At 37.0% G+C, this 16,971-nt stretch overlaps 1 protein-coding gene across 5 annotated transcripts in view; it reads left to right on the top strand.

The window, feature by feature from the left end:
- PEX2 (peroxisomal biogenesis factor 2) overlaps window positions 1-16,971 on the top strand; it is a 119,175-nt gene that overhangs the window by 30,731 nt on the left and 71,473 nt on the right. For 3 of the 5 annotated variants that reach the window (XR_006592332.1, XR_006592331.1, XR_006592330.1), the window contains exon 3: window positions 947-1,092. The gene's annotated coding sequence lies outside the window, so the exon portion shown is untranslated. Of the gene's footprint in view, window positions 1-946; window positions 3,001-16,971 lie in introns of those variants that run through there. The other 2 variants (XR_006592329.1, XR_006592328.1) reach the window with 2 other exon arrangements.

Raw genomic sequence — 16,971 nt, 5'->3', positions numbered from 1 at the left:
GCCTGCTTGGGATTCTCTCTCTCTCTCTCTCTCTCTCTCTCTCTCTCTCTCTCCTCTGCTGCCCATGCCTGTGCGCATGCTCACATGCACTCTCTTTCTCAAATAAACATAAAAAAAACAAACAAACAGACCACAGACTTTTAACTATGTTGGAAAAAATATTTACTAATAATTTCCCCCCCAAACTAATAGCTTAAGAGAATTTTACCCTATGAAGAAGTTAATCCAGAATCTGTTTTAAATTTGCTCCTAATATGTTATGTTGAAATACTGAGATAGTTTAATGAAAAAAAAATTAAATAAAAGTTCTTATCAGCAGAAAGCTGACTTGGCTCCTTGTCATCAAGCCTTCCTGACAGTTCAAGTAGATACAGGGTAGAAAAAAAAAAATCTCCTTAGAGCTTAAAATAATCTGAAACCCATAGATAGGAGGGTGGGTTGAGTCAGATCCAAACCTAGACTATACCAGGGTATCTAGATTTCCTACATTTTTCAAAATGGATGGAGATCTGCTGTCTCAAGCCCAATACCCTCTTGCTTGATCAACATAGTACTTAAAAATAAACAAAGAATCTGGTGAGTGGGAGGGAGGGGAAAATGGGTGATGGGCAATAAGGAGGGCACCTGTTGGGATGAGCAACCAATTGGTATGGAAACCAATTTGCCAATAAATTTCATACTAAAAAATAATAAAAATAAAAATAAACAAAGAATCAAAAACAACCAAAAGGAGGTGAAGATGTTACATTGACAACATTCTTCTCTTTGAGAGCAGTTTCAAACTTTCAGGAAACAGGTTCATGGTGGAAAGACCATGAACACAGGAGAAAAGGTTTTGCTACACAGTGACAGATATCTAAAGAGTGAAGAACCTTTCTTCCAGAGAACTTTAGTATTGGGTTAATCAAAAGGTCAGCACCTAACTGGCTTTCTGTTTATCCTGAAGGAGTCAAGCCTCAAGGAGGAAAAGCTGCTGGACAGGTAATACCTCCTGGGGATGGGTCACAGCCAGACGGCTCCAGGAACCTGGAAATAAGAAGTGGAAGCTGGGAACCCTAGACTGAAGAAGACCATGCATGAAAATGGAACCTGGTAAGGCAGTCTGAGCCATCACAGATTAAAAAGAAAAAAAAAAAACCCACAATTATTTCAAAATTGGTATCTCATTTTCTTTGTCCTTTCTATGGAGTATCTCATTAATATTTATGATGTTTTAATAGTATTTGCCTCATTTTGAAAAAGACAATTCTCTAGAGTTGGTTTCCATTGTTACCAATCGATGAGAAGTCTGGGGTAGGCTTTTAGCTACCTAGGAAGACAATGGAACCACCCAATTGTGATTAATCTGAACCATAGCCCCAAAGTCTAAGTCTTTAAGCATGCATTTCAATCATTTTAATGCAAGCATCCCATTACCTTGTCTGAACTCTAACATTCTTCAAATGAGTGTTTTTCGAACTACAGATCAAGACCCATTAGGGGGTCATTAAATCAGTTTAATAGCTTGGGACCCATATTTTTGAAAACTAAAATCAAATAGAATTAAGAAGAACAGAAAACAACTTCCCTCACATATGGAAAGGGCAATGTATGAGTCAGGATAAGATAACCTATACTCGTATCTAAGTGCCTTTAACACAATAGAAGACTTCCCTATCCCTCATACAAAGACAGCTCAGGTTAACTGAGCCTCCTCTGTCTTACAGCTTCCAAATATGCAGCATGTAGTCTCCAAGTCAGAGTGTTGCCTCCAGCAGCAAAGAAGTCTTTTGCCCTAAAAAAATGGAAATGTGCAAAAGTTCCTAGTCTGAGAAAAATCGTCACCTTATTGGGAAGAATTTTTGCTCTGGTGAAGAATCCCTGTTGCACTAGAGAGTACTTGTCTGAGCTTCACATCCCTTTTGCTCAGCCTCTGTGGGCTCTATCCATTGTCCCTTCATCTTCTCAGCCTTGGTACCTAGCTCTAACCAGGTGCTGCTATGGACTGAACTGGCCCACGCCCCACCCTCCAATTCATATGTTGAAGCCCTAACACCCAATGGGACTGTATTTGGAGATAGGGATTTTAGGAAGCTATCAAGGTTAAGTGAGGTCATAAAGGTGGGGCTGTAATTCAGTAAGACTGGTGGCCTTATCAAAAAAGGAAGAGACATGGGAGCTCTGTCTCAGCACGCACATATAAAGGAAAGACCATGGGAGCGCACAGAAGGAAGCAACAGTCTTTGAGCCAGGAAGAGAGCTCTCACCAGAACCTAACCAAGCTGGCACCCTGGTCTAGAACTTCCAGCTTCCAGAACTGTAAGAAAATGCATTTGTGTTGTTTAAACCACCCAGTCTATGCTTATGGCCACCCAAACAGACTAAGACAGGTGCTGACCTTGGATAATCAATAATAGCCTATAAGTGTTAAGGGTCTCCTCTGTGCAGTTTCCCCTCACCTATCCAAGCTGAGTTCATTCCTTCCCATCTTAGAGGAGCGTGAATACACACTGCCTACATCACATTCTATTGTTACTAATTGTGCACACATTCTCTCTTCTGCTAATATGTACATTCCTGGAGAAGAAAGATCGGTCCAAAGATAATGCCTGATGGTGGGTAAACATGAAATAATTATAAGAGGCATTAATTATTAAACATTATTAATTCCATTTTGCAAACAAGAAAACAAGTTCTGGTATTACCCTGAGGCCTTGCTGTAAGCGGTCAGTTGAACTGAGATTTGAATGAATGTATGTCAATTTCCAAGTCACATTTTCTTTTATTATTAAGTTACAGCCCTCCCCTCATCCCTTTCCCTGTATCTTACCAAACTTTTGGACTTGGTCCCATCTCCACTTTCCCCACTGACTCATCTCTTCATTACTCACTTCTCTGCTTTTCTACCATCTCTGCCCCTTCAATCCTATCAGTTTTCTGTGTCCTAGGTCTTTAACCCATTGTCATCTATCTACATTATTGGACTTGACACCTTGATTAAAACAATGCAATATTATAATATTGAGTGACTCTATATTTAATTATTTAACAATGCTTTCCTTTGTGGGCTAGTTATAATAGCATAGCTAATGAATCAATTTAATTAGATATAAACAAATTTGTTCTGCTTTCCTTTTAAAGTTAATCTGATTCTCTTTTTCATCATATTTATTACTACAAAATAACAAATGCAATCCTTTGTTAAATCGCTTACATCCGTTGGTTTCATATTATCAGGCACAGAAATGTTTGCCATCACAAGTCTTTAATTACTTTTCCCACTCATAGTAGGCACTCCCAAGTACTATATAATATGAATTTACTAAAGAATTATAAAACAAAGAAGAGCAAAACGTCAGGCTTCTGAAAAGCCTGATCATCATCATATTTTGATGATTCAGACAGAGCAGCAATATAAATAGATTAATAAAACTAAGAGTGATTCATATTTGTTCCCTGGTGCAATTAGCTTCACTAAAGAGAGCATGATGCCATTCTAAGGCTGAAAGAAGACCTTGTAGCTGAAGTTTTAAATATGCCACTTTAAAAAAAGTGCTTTATTTAAATTTGATTGACTGTCCTCAAAGCATAAGGCCTTAAAATATTTATGAGTCATTTTGGGTTGAATGCAACCCACAGCAAGCCATAGTGGCTATAAAAAAAGCACATTAAAAATACTAGTAATGACCCATAATATTATTTTCAAGATAAATCTTTTCCTGATCAGTGATAATGCTGTCTCATTCTTTGAGTTACCATCTTTATTTGTTAAAAAGTCTTGAAGTTTCAGCTCAAAGATGTTCTCACAACAGGGTTCCAAATAAGTTAATAGCCTGTTTTAAGAACTATTGGAACTAGACAGTAAAAATTGAAGTCACCCTTGCAATTGAGTTTGCTCAAGTCTAGCTTATAGTTTTTTCCAGACTCTGGGATCAGCAGTTTCAGAGAGAGAGAGAGAGAGACAGAAATCAAGACCCCCAAATTTCCAAAGAGCCCTATCCAATATATTCACTGTATTTCAATATGCCAGAAGAAGATTCCATGGTGTAAGATAAGCTCCTAGGGCAGTATAATATTAAATGGATGACAGCCTAGACCCATTGATTCTACTGCTTAAAAAAAAAAGAATGAGTATAAAGGAACTGCATTGTTATTGACTTCTATTTATTTTTATAAGGGTTGTTAGTCCCAGGCCAGTTGCTCCTTAATTGCTCAGCAAAGTCTTGGGTGGCTTTCGGCTCAACTTGTGTGTTCCCATGGAATGCAGTCTAATTGCAAATATTGGCGATCCATGAGTCATGTAAATCTCATTCTATGAAAAGCCACATGTAAGTTTCTCCTACTAGGAATACATTCATTCCAATGATCTGTTATTCTAGATTATTCACACTGCTGCCCTTGTTCAGTCATTCAATGTATATCTTTTGCATGTCTACCAGATGGCTGCTGTATTTAGCATGGGAAAAACAAAGTGATAAGATATAGTTCTTTCAACAGGCACACAAGATGGCAGACAATTGTTCAATGTTTCAGGAATTACTGGGTTGTAATCCTTAGAACGACTGCCTAGTAGGGTAGGTGTCACCATCTTCATTTACATATGGGGACAACGGTGAAAATAAACCTGAGCCTCAGAGAGGGTAAACATTAAGTCCAAGGTCACAGAGCAAATATGTTCCAGAACTTGCCTTCACATCTAAGGTAGTTTTATCTAATCCCCAAACCTATGGGCCTTTGATTATTGTTTTCTGCTTTCCTTTATCAGTTTAAATGTACGGTTTAAATTTAAAAATGAATTAATTTTGTTTGTAAGTCTTCCTCAAACCATCCTTGTTCATTATTCTTAAACACTGACACTTTACTATGACACTTTACTATTCTTAAACACTGACACTTTACTACTACTATGCAGTAGGCTAAAACTGTAATATGTTTCATCTCTTTAACAAAAATAATACTATTTAAAAATATTTTAAGCACTCAAATATCATACAGGGTCTTGTGCCATATATATGTTTTTACTTCCCCCACATGCAAAGAGAATAAGTGCACAGGGAGCAGGCCCAAATGAGCCCCATTCTTCAGGCCAGTCATAGGGGTAAAACAGCTGAATGTAGAAAGAGTGTGGTCATGAAGAAGAGCCAAAAAGGACTCACAGTCATTCTAGAATTTGAGGAGTGATTTTTAACACTCCAGGAAGAAGTGAGTCAATAAGGAAGAATGTAAATCAAATGGGTACCAGTGAAAGGAAAAACACAGTCACTTTTATGTAAATCAAAAGATCTGCTTTCGCCAAAAGGAAATTCTGGGAAATCTCTCTCCTACACATCAGCAAAATGCAGGCAAGTTCTCATTTGTTTTCCTCCCTCTGTCAGGAACAATTTTCCCAGCCCAGTGGGGCATATAGGACTAGAATGGAGACGGATGGATTGAAACTTATCTTTGGTATGAAATCACGAATGGTACAAATACACCATTTTTTTTCCTTCCTTTTTGAGAAATTTTCAAGACTGCCATATGAGTCAGACCAAACTCTGAGCTAAAACTAAGTTTTTCTAGACCATATCGAGATTTAAATAGTAGACTGGAAACCAAGAAATCAATCATTTTTCATTTTGTTAATCTTCTATAATCATAAAAATTAACCCCCTTTTATTTTCAAAAAAAGTTTTTGTTCATAAAAAATAATGGTTTGTGGTGGACTTTTTGACAGTATCATCAATAATAAAATAATAAATAAAATTTTGATAGTATTAATAGATTATAAAAGGTTTTAAGAACTAATTGTCACACCAGCATTTCACACTTTACATATTATTTAATTTCTATTTTAATGGCATATAATTTGAGATATTTTACCCCCAAGTAACTTTGTGAAAGTCTGTGTGGTACTTAAAAAGTAAATTGTCCACACATTTTTGGAAATCTGAGAAATCTTTATCAATATCCTCCTAAATATTTTCAGTTTTTTTCTAAAATGTTCCATCCCCTATCAGCAAATTACTTGAAGTCTCAATTTATTCCTACAACAGTCCCTGTGTTTGTTTTTTATTGCTGCTGTAACAAATGAACACAAACTTAGTGGCTTAAATGATGTGAATTTATCATCTCACAATTCCATAAGTTAGAAGTCCAGCATGGGTCTAATGGGGGCAACAAAGTGCTGGCATGCTGTGTTCCTGTCTTAAGACCCCAGGGAGAATTTGTGTCTTGCTCATGGGGATATGGACAGAATTCAGTGTGGTACAATTTGCAGGACTGAGATCTTTGCTTCCTTGCTGGCTATAGCTAGGAGGTATCTTAGCTTCTCAAGAAGACCTTTCTCTATAGTCTTTACATGTGGCCCCTTACTTCCCATAACCAGCAGTGGAGGGGGAGGGGGGAGCAGGTCCTCTCCATGCCATCACCTTGGACCATGACTGGAAAATGTTTCAACTTTCAAGGCTTCATATGGTTAGATCAGGTCCATGGAGATAATCCAAGATAATTTCCCTATTTAATGATCCTTAAACTTAATCACATCTGCAAAGTTCATTTTGCCTCGTAAGTGATATATTCACAGGTTCTGGGGGTTAGGATGTTCTGTCTACTATAGCTCCTCTACTATAAAGAAAGGCTAGATTCCTTCAGATGGTCAAGCTTTTCCAGTAACTCTCAAATTAAGATGGTTCATTGCCCCAAATTTATATTTCAGAACAAGAAGATAACAGTCAAAATCCACCTCCATCCTGTTGCCAAATCGTCTTTGCCCAGCATGATTTAATTTTTCTTCCTTATTTTTTATATGATTCTATTTCTATTCTTACCATGATGATTTTACTTAACTTCAGGGTGTTCCCTTTATGTTTGGAGTTCTTGAAACCTGTGCCAGATTTCCTCTAGACCCACCTTTCGTCAGTCCAGTAGACCACCTGCCCAATAAACAGATATTATTGTTCCTGGGCTAAATCCAACATATTTTACCCCCATCCAATTTTTAAAAAATGTGTATTGAGAGGGGTGTGGGGGAGTAGAGGGGCAGAGAGAGTGGGAGAGAGAATCCCAATAAGGCTCCTCATTTCAGCACAGAGCCTGATGTGGGGTCCATCCCATGAACCATGAGATGGTGACCTGAGCCGAAATCAAGAGTTGAATGCTTAACAGACTGAGTCACCCAGGCACCCCAACTCTCATTCAATTTTAACTCAGCCACACCTTAGTACCTATAATTAAAAAAAAACCTTTTTTTAATGTTTATTTTTGAGAGAGAGTGACAGAACATGAATAGGGGAGGGGCAGAGAGAGAGGGAGACACAGAATCCGAAGCAGGCTCCAGGCTCCGAACTGTCAGAACAGAGCCCAATGTGGAGCTCGAACTCACCAACCGAATTGCGAGATCATGACCTGAGCCAAAGGTGGACGCTTACCCGACAGAGGCACCCAAGCACCCCGTTAGTACCTATAATTTTTAGAGTTTTTCAGTTTTAAATATTAAATTCTAAATTCTTTCTCTCTGGTATTTACTATTGAGCTTTCCACTGCCAGTCCTGCATGACTACCAAATCTTCTCTGTCATTCCATCCAGTCTTCCAGGTCCAACTTCTCTCTACACTAATCGTCATTTATATTAGACTCATTAATTTTTATCAGAGCAACTTAATTCACTAATTTATTGATCAAATAGTTATTTAAAACTACTATTCTCTGCTAGATATTGTGTTGGTCAATGCAGATTTTACAGAGACATTACAGTTGTCCCTAATCTGTTTACAATCTGGTTTCAGTCTCCTTCCTATTCAGCCCGATCCTCATGAAAAGTTTCAACTGTTTATTCACAAGTATTCAAAATTTTCTTGACTACTTTGTACTATTGCCACTGTGTAATTAGTTCACCCAAATAAAGGTTCTGTGCTTTTCTAAGTCATTAATTAGGCAAAACAATAAGTATTAGGTGGTTGAATAAATAAACATGGGCAAACCCTAAACTCTACTTTCTCTTTTGAATTCCCTGACTTTTGAATGAGTCTGTCAAGCCGTTGCTAGACCAATACTGCTCACTGTTTCATTTAATTAGTTAATTTACTACTCTCTTTACATTGATGATTTCAGAATTTTTCTGCTTTTTTTTTTTTTTTTCAACGTTTTTATTTATTTTTGGGACAGAGAGAGACAGAGCATGAACAGGGGAGGGGCAGAGAGAGAGGGAGACACAGAATCGGAAACAGGCTCCAGGCTCCGAGCCATCAGCCCAGAGCCTGACGCGGGGCTCGAACTCACGGACTGCGAGATCGTGACCTGGCTGAAGTCGGACGCTTAACCGACTGCGCCACCCAGGCGCCCCAGCTTTTCTTAAGCCATCCATATATCCCTGTTAACAACCTGTTCTATACATCACAGGAAAAAAAAATGAAGATCACCAAGTACAAATTCTCTTGATTTCTATCACTTACTTCTCTCCGAACTTACTTATAATGGTAGTCCCTACTTTCTAGGCTAACTCTGCACTCACTTTACCTCACTTTGTGGACAATGGTACGTCCCAAGTGTCTAGATATTTGTTTCATCAATTATCTAGCTTCTTCTGCATCTTCCATGTTTTCTACACCATTGGCTACAAGTCTGATTGTCTCCTATTCTAAGAAAAACTTTCCCATTCATTTATTTTATTCCCTTAACTACTAAATATTTCATGAAAATAATCTTTCCTCTATCTCATTTCCTTCTTAATCCCTTAAGATCTTATGACTGCCCATAAAATATCATTGCAACAATTATTTAAAAGGTCATTTAGAATCTATTGGTCACTTCTCTGTTCTCATCCAGCTTGACCTCTCTATAAAAAGATGCTATTAATAATCCTTCTATATCTGAAACTCTCCCTTGGCTTTCATGACAGTGTTGTACTTTTCTGATTGCTCATCTGAGCAGCATTCTACACTTATGACTGCTCCATCTAAGTCCTTCACTGACTCCTTTCTTTCTGTCTGTCCTACATCCAGTCCTCCATAATGACTTCTTAGTCTATGCTGGGTCCAGAGGACACTTCTTCCTTATATTTGGGGTCAGTAAATACCTTTGTCCTGATTACTCTCCAGTCTCTATCTCCAGTCCTGATGTCTTAACAGATGCCCCATATCAAATCTTTAAGCAAGCCTTCTCTCCACCTTTGCAGGGCTTGGTTCAAGGGTACTAATGAAGCTGGCATATCATCTGTCTAAATGTTTGAAAATTATAAATCCATCTAAAAAACTGATAAAATATATGTATTATTGATTCTTCTATTCTGACAAGTATTCCTCCATGAAAACTTGGAAGTCCAGCTTCAAATTTAAACCTCTTGTGTTTCTGGGAACTTATCTCTAGAACATAACAGAACGAGGCAACCATTCTAGACGTCTCACCTCTCCTTTTCCTTTTTACCTTCTGGCTCTATTCAGTACCACATAGGGCCTCATGTATAGGCATAAGGACCCCCATGCCTCACGTGCAGGCTGCATCCATATCCTTGCAAACTTTGAACCATCTTTTGGACCTAAGGGAAGTATATCAGAGGATGTACCCAATGAAGAGGGCTACATCAATCCCAGAAGTGGACTTTGGGCCATTTAATTATGGTATGAAAGGATCCCAACCCAGACTTGATCTATTAATTGCCAGTGGATTCCAGGGAACATACCCCTTAGACCTGTGGAGTCCTCAGCCAAGGGGAAGCATATCCAAGCCAAGCCAGGAGAAGAGTAGAGACCTCCAAATTGTGGGTCCTAGGGCAAGGACTCCTTTGCCAGGATCTGAGGACAGGACCACAATTACTACCTGCCAATCATCTCTAAGAATGTTATACTGACATATCCAATTTTCTTTTCTTTTCTTTTTTTTCCAATCTGAGTTTATTTCACCAGGATTATTCTTTCTAATCCTGATCCTCCCTCTATGGTCCTGTATATGTATCCAATCTACCTAGCCACACAGGTCAGAGAAATCAAACTCATCTTCAACCTCATCACTTTCCTCTACCCTTATTCAAATGGTCACTCAGCACTATTGCACTGGTCTCTGAAATGCATTTGTCTCTTTAATTCTTTCCAACTTTACTTTCACTGCCATAGCTGAGACATTCATTTTCTTTCCCGAGTAGCCTTTCAACTAGTTTTCTCTTGGTGATCTCTTGACTCTCTAGTCCGTTCAAGTTATCTTTCAACAGGTCAGATAATGACAGGTCTCTCTTCTAACTCTTCATTGGTTTCTCACTGCCAATCAAAACTATTTTTACGATGTCATCATATGCTTTTTACTTAATCCGTCACGGATTCCTGCTCTGGCCATACTGGCTAACTTATGATGCCAACATCTAAAAACTTTTATAATTTTACTTTTTAAAACTTTTCTTCCTTTAGCTTAGAACTTTCCCCTACTTCTGAGTCTATTAGGTTCAGCTCAAAAGCCATCACTTCAAGAAACCTATCTTGATCCTACTTTCAGAATTAAATCAGTTCTCCTACTTTTAATTCATCTTGATAATTCCTCTACTCATTCATTCATCTTTTCCTCCATCCCTCCATCCATCAAGTCATTCCACAAATGTTCATTGAAAACCTACAATGAAAGAAGCTGTCTTCTCTGTCTTGTGAGAGTTTCTGCTCTCATGGAGCTCTGATTAGTGGGGAAGAAAGATATTAATCAAATAATGACCCCAAAATATAAGGATAAACTGACATGGACTAAGAAAAGAGCTCTGAAAGAGAGGAACGTGTTTTGTAAGAATGCATGGCTAGTTTTTACTAGTTTTGAGGAACTGATGGGCAAACTGAGATTTGAAAGACTGGTAAGAGTTAACTGGATGAAGAAAGAAGAAACATCCCAATAGAGGGGCTGAGAATATAAAAAGCTTCATGATGGGAGTGACCTTGGCTTATTTAAGGAACTGAAAGAAAAAGGTTGGAGTGCAGAAAGTAAGGGCTGAATGATGTGACAGAATCTTTGTGATAGAGAGGGTCCATCCAGATTTTGTCTTAATTCTTTTATTTTTAAGTTTATTTATTCTGAAAGAAAGAGTGAGAGAGAGTGTTTGCACATGAGCAGGGAAGGGGCAGAGAGAAAGGGAGAGAGAGAATCCCAAGTAGTCTCCTGGCTATCAGTGTGGAACCCAGAGCCTGATGTGGGGCTCAAACCCACAAATCATGGATTCATGACCTACGTGGAAACCAAGAGTCAGGTGATAAACCAGCTGAGCCACCCAGGCACCCCAATTTTGCCTTAATTCAAAGTTTATTTTATTTATTTATTTTGAGAGAGGAAGAGAAGGGGAGGGGCAGAGAGAGGGAGAGAGAGAATCTCCACACTGTTAGCACAGAGCCTGAAATGGGGCTTGAACTCACATACCATGAAATCGTGACCTGAGCAACATCAAGAGTCACATGCTTAACTGACTGAGCCACCCAAGCACCCTTGTCCTAATTCTAAAAGAAATGGAAAACCTCTGGTGAGTTTTATGCAGGGAGGTGACAGTTGTGTAAAGAACTTTCTGGTGGTAATATGGAAAATTATCTGAGGATGACAGAAGTGAATGCAGGCTATTCAGTTGTAAGACCATTGTTGTAGCTCAGGTGAGAATTGGTAGCTTGGGCTGTGGTTGTGATAAAGAGAAGTGTACATATTTGATAAATACTTAGATGTTGAAATCATCTAGACTTAGACATGGTTTGATACGGAGAGTGGGAGTGAGGGAGATGCCAGTGTTTTGAGACTGTGCATAATGACAGGTAGTACCAACCACCAAGACAGAACATTGGAAGATCAGGTCTAAGGGAGAAGATCCTTCTAGTTTGGGGAAACTTCTGTTTAAGGTACACTTAAGATTAGGGGAGAAGTCTGTGTTTGATGTAAATTTGAGATTCATTGACCTAGAAATCTCTTAGAAAATATGTAGCATTAGAGAGGATAAGAGCCAAGGACCCATCCTTGAGGAACATCACCACATAAAAATCTTTAAGGTGTGAGTTTGTGTGTGGAAAGGAGGGGTATAGCACCGGGAGGGAGGGGGAGGGGGAGATGCACCTGCAGAGAAGTCTGGGAATTTTTTCTGCTTTGGTTTATACTTACTTATGCTTTGTATGTCTCTCCCACTGAAAATTCCTTGAAGATAGAGAGGGTATCTTACTTACACTTACAGTTCCCCAGAGTGTAAGGAATACTGTGTTTATATGATGCTTGAACTGAATGTTGGTGACTTTTTGGCAGCAATTATTTTCTTCCTGCGGAAAACCATTGTCTTTTAAATCTGAAATCATTTGTATTCATTTCATGTTTTTAAACTTAATTCAAAACTGTTTAGGCTATGGTTTAGGTAATTACCCTTAAAGAAAAGTTACAGTTTCATCCTACTCATAAGAGAATGAAGAGAAGGTCCTAGAATTACCTTTCTCTTTGTTTTGTTAGTGAGCAAAGAACAGTCTTCTGTACTGATTTTTAATGTGGCTGTCACCAACACTTGAAACTACCATAAACTAAAAACATAAAATCTAACAATTTAAATTTTCCAGAAGTTATAAACTTCATTCTAGGTCAATTCCATTGCAAAATAACTCTGAAAGGTGAACTTTTTATTTATTTTTTTTAATTTTTTTTTCAACGTTTATTTATTTTTGGGACAGAGAGAGACAGAGCATGAACAGGGGAGGGACAGAGAGAGAGGGAGACACAGAATCGGAAACAGGCTCCAGGCTCTGAGCCATCAGCCCAGAGCCTGACGCGGGGCTCGAACTCCTGGACTGCGAGATGGTGACCTGGCTGAAGTCGGACGCTCAACCGACTGCGCCACCCAGGCGCCCCAGAAAGGTGAACTTTTTAAACATTTTCAGCAACAAAATGGTTTTGAGCTTGAATAGGTTTAGTTTATACACCTTCTATGATGTCATCTTTTCAGACATATAAAACATTTTTTTAACTCTGGTGTCACTACTTGTATGGCAAGCCAAAAATAGGGAAATATAATTGAGATTAATTATAAATCTGCTTAAACTATTCTCTTGTCACCTTAATCTTCTTTCATAATTTCCATACACTGATCTTAATGTTAAGTTTGCTTCTCTATTTCCACTTTTTATCTGGCTCCTTCCTACAAAAGCAAAATTATATGCAAAAGGAGATGCCTATCTGAAATCTCTAAAGCAGAATGACATGAGTAATATTTTGCAAAGCATTCTGTTGATGACAAAGATTGAGAGTGACATTATATGTTTTTTGAATTGAGCTGAAACTTTTCCTCTCCTTGGTAATTCTTGATCAGATTTATATAAGAATATAAATAGTGTGTATTCACTTTCAAGGTTAACAGTTCCCTGTCCCCAAAGCAGATCACTGACAAATGAAGGCAGTATTTATTACTTTGTCTCTGGTAGAAACTGATAATTACCTATGTCCACTAAGTGCCTATTTGCAAGAACAATAGGCTTGTAAAAATTCAGTTTCTGAAGAATCTGTTCAATCTGTTCTTTATCCCATGTATGTACTCTTACCATATTTTCAGTTCACTAAATGCAGGCCAGGGAAGTCACGACACCTCCCTTTTAATGTTCTGGCGAGGGGCTCAGTGTGAGTCTGAGAACACCGTTTAATTACAAGAAGTTTTCAAAAGGGGGGCGGAGGGGGGACCAAGAAGCTACAGTAGTTTCATTATCTGTGGCGCATATGCTGAAGGAAAAAGGAAAACAGATTTTTAGTGGTTAGTGAATATTGACCTTAAATTACTGGCTCACAAATTAGACAATAATTAGAGACTTCCACTTATATTTTGCTTATATTTCACTTTATAAGACTTTAATGGCTCGTTGGTTTTTCCTACATGAAATGGCAAACATCTTGACAACCACGTTATTATTCCAAGCTGTTCTGGTCTAGAAAGGACCAGTCCTGCACTTCCAGATAATCTCTGACTCTAGCTTCTAGTCTAAGCCTTTGGAAATGAAGCTCATTACAGAGATTAAGGGAAAATTTGAGCAAAACAAAAGATAAAAAATTACTGAGAAAAACATCACATAATACATGAAAATTATAAATACTAATAAAACAGTACTTTCATAGTAAGTGTGTAGAAGTCTTGGGCTTCCTGGGGCAACAGAGCAATTTCTGGGACTCAGAGAGATCTGCATTCAAATGTTTTTCACCTTTTACCAAGTGCTTTATCTTAGGCAAATAATTTCATCTTTTTTGCCTCTGTTTCCCCATCTACAAAATGGTGATAAGAGTATTTCTGCTAACTTGCAAAAAACTCTATAATTGTTTCAAGGATTAAAGCAAAAAAGAAATGTATCAATGGTTAGCACAGTGCAGATAGTAACTATTCAATAAAAGTAACTATTAGTAAACAGTGAATTAAAACAGTCAGTTAAACTTTATAATAAGCAATTTGCAAGTCGTACCTAAAACCAAATGACAGAAAAAGACCCAAAGTTAAGGCAAAATCAAAGATATTACTAACAAAAGTATTAAACAAACCAAAAAAAGGCAATATAAATAATTGACCACGTAGAATTCAAGACAAGTAATAAGGACGAGGACAAAGGGGGACTATAATCTGATTTTTCCTTCAAAAAAGTAAAGAAGCTATTATGTTGAGAATAGATTATGGTGAGAACAAGATAATAGTGGCAAGTTTTATTTCTCTTTCATTTGAAAAAGTTTCAGAGGTAAGTATTCAAGGCTGGATGGAGTCTCGTAAGACATTAAAGACCCAAGTTCCTTCTGCTATCCTTCTTCTTTACAATCTTTTGAACATTGATTCCATTCTCAAAGTCACAAGGTGGTTACTGGATGTCTGGCCATCACATCCACAATTCCAGCAGGGGAAAGTAGGGAAGGCAGTCAACTCCCTTAAAAAGCTTGTCTGAAAGCCTGTGTGAAAGTCCAACCCACCACTTTCCATTTGTATTTCATTAGCCAAGGTTTAGGAACATGGTCACATTATGATAGGAAAAAGAAAAAAAAAAAAGGATAAAATAGGCAGAGAGAGAAAGGATTTGGTTTCTCGCTGGGTTTTCACGCTGCGAAAATCCTGCGAAAACATCTAACAACAAGGAAAGTGAAAAAGGTGGTTTTCAGACCATACAGATTGCTGTCCAAATTAATATCAGGTTTCTTTTATTTAGGTGTGCCGGAATATTGGGTAGACAACCAAAAGCCTCTGCTCCAAATCGTAGGCCACAAAGAAACATATTTGGAAGGAAATATACTTTTATAGATATAAGTAGAAAGAAAACAGAAAGCCAAAAAAAATTACAATTAGTAAATTCAAAAGCTTTTTCTTGTTAAAGGCAAAGAAAAAAACATCTGATGAAGCGCATCAGTGACACAAAGAGAGAGACAGAAAGAATAAATGAGATTGAGAGGGAACAGATAAAAAAATATTTAAAAAAATATATGATATAACCAAAGTTATTGGGCAGATTTTTAAGTATATGGGAATGTCATATATAAAATTTAACTAATAATTGAAAATCATGGTGAACTTTATGATATTCGTGGAAAATATAGATCCCAAAACTGAGTCAAGAAGAAAAAGTCTAAATAGATCAATAAACATGAAATTTAAAGTCCTGTCAAAGAATTTTCTTCAAAAGGCATGTGATTCACTGTTTGATAATCAAATTATTCAAGAATTCCAAGAAGATAAATCCCTTTCTTTTTAACTGTTCCAAATAATATGTAAAAGGGGGAAATTTTAAAATTAATATAAATAAGCAGTGTAATAGTGAAATTACCCTACTAAAAAAACCTAACAAATGATAGTGACAAAAAATAAGAACTATCTCTCTTGAAAATGATGCAAATCCTAAAGGAAATGATAGCACATAAACCAAGCAATATGTGAAAAGGAGAGTTTAACTATAATTTAATATTAGTAATCAATATAATTAATTCTCCTAATAGGTTAAAGGAGTAAAATCAAAGATTATTTTGATAGATCATCTAAAGGCAATTGCTAAATTTAATATGCATTCCTATTACAAATAAAACTCTTAGCAAAAAGGAATTGAGGAATAGTTTCTTAACTTGATATAAACATCTATGTCATCTTAATAACTGTCATCATGCTTAATGTTGGAATAGAAAGTAATTCCATTTAGAGTTAAGAATAAGGCAAAGGTATTCAATTCACTGTTAGTATTTAACGTCTTTCTGGAAATGCTAAGTAATGCAATCAGAAAATGAAATGAGGTCTTATAATTCTGGAAAGAGAGGAGCAATTTTTTAATCTTGAAATGATGTGATTTATCCACATGGAAAAAAAGTCAAGAAAATTACCTGAAAAACCATTAGAACTAGCAAGAGATTTCATTAAATTGGTCACATAATGAACTCAATAGCTTTCTTATATACTAACTACAATCTAAGTTCCTTGGGGGGAAAAAAAGTCTTTTTTTCACCACTGAAATTCAGTTCATAATAAGCAAAAATATGACAGAAAGCAAAGTCTATATCAAATAATAAGCAAAATATATGCCATCCAGGAATAAATCTCTCTCTCTAATTAATTTCTAGATTTCAGCTCTTCATCAGTGTACATAATTTATAGCAAAATGCCAAGATAATTCTTTCACAGTTTATTGAGATATAGCTAAAATATAATACACATAAAACAAAATTCACCTCTTTCAGCCATCATTTTGATGACTTTTAGTAAAAAAGCAGCGTAGTGCAACCACCACCACAATCAAATTTTGGAACAGGCCATCACTTTTAAAAGTACTTCCATTAAAAAAAAAAGTTCTTCCATGGCGTCTACCAGTCAACCCCTCCCCTGTACAGCGTCTTTCGCTTGCTACAATTTTTTATCTTTCATTGAATTTCATATATATAGAATGGTGCAGAATGTACTCCTTTGTGTCCAGTTCCTTTTGCTTAGTATAAAGACTCTGAAATTCATCCACATTGTTGCACTTATCAATAGTTCATTACTTTTTATTACTAAATAGTATTCCATTGTATAAATAGACAATAGCTTGTTTATTCATTTAC

Source organism: Felis catus, chromosome F2 (assembly GCF_018350175.1).
Source record: "Felis catus isolate Fca126 chromosome F2, F.catus_Fca126_mat1.0, whole genome shotgun sequence".
NCBI lineage: Eukaryota > Metazoa > Chordata > Mammalia > Carnivora > Felidae > Felis > Felis catus.
The sequence above is the reverse complement of the archived record's forward strand: the minus strand, read 5'-3'. Positions and strand labels throughout refer to the sequence as shown.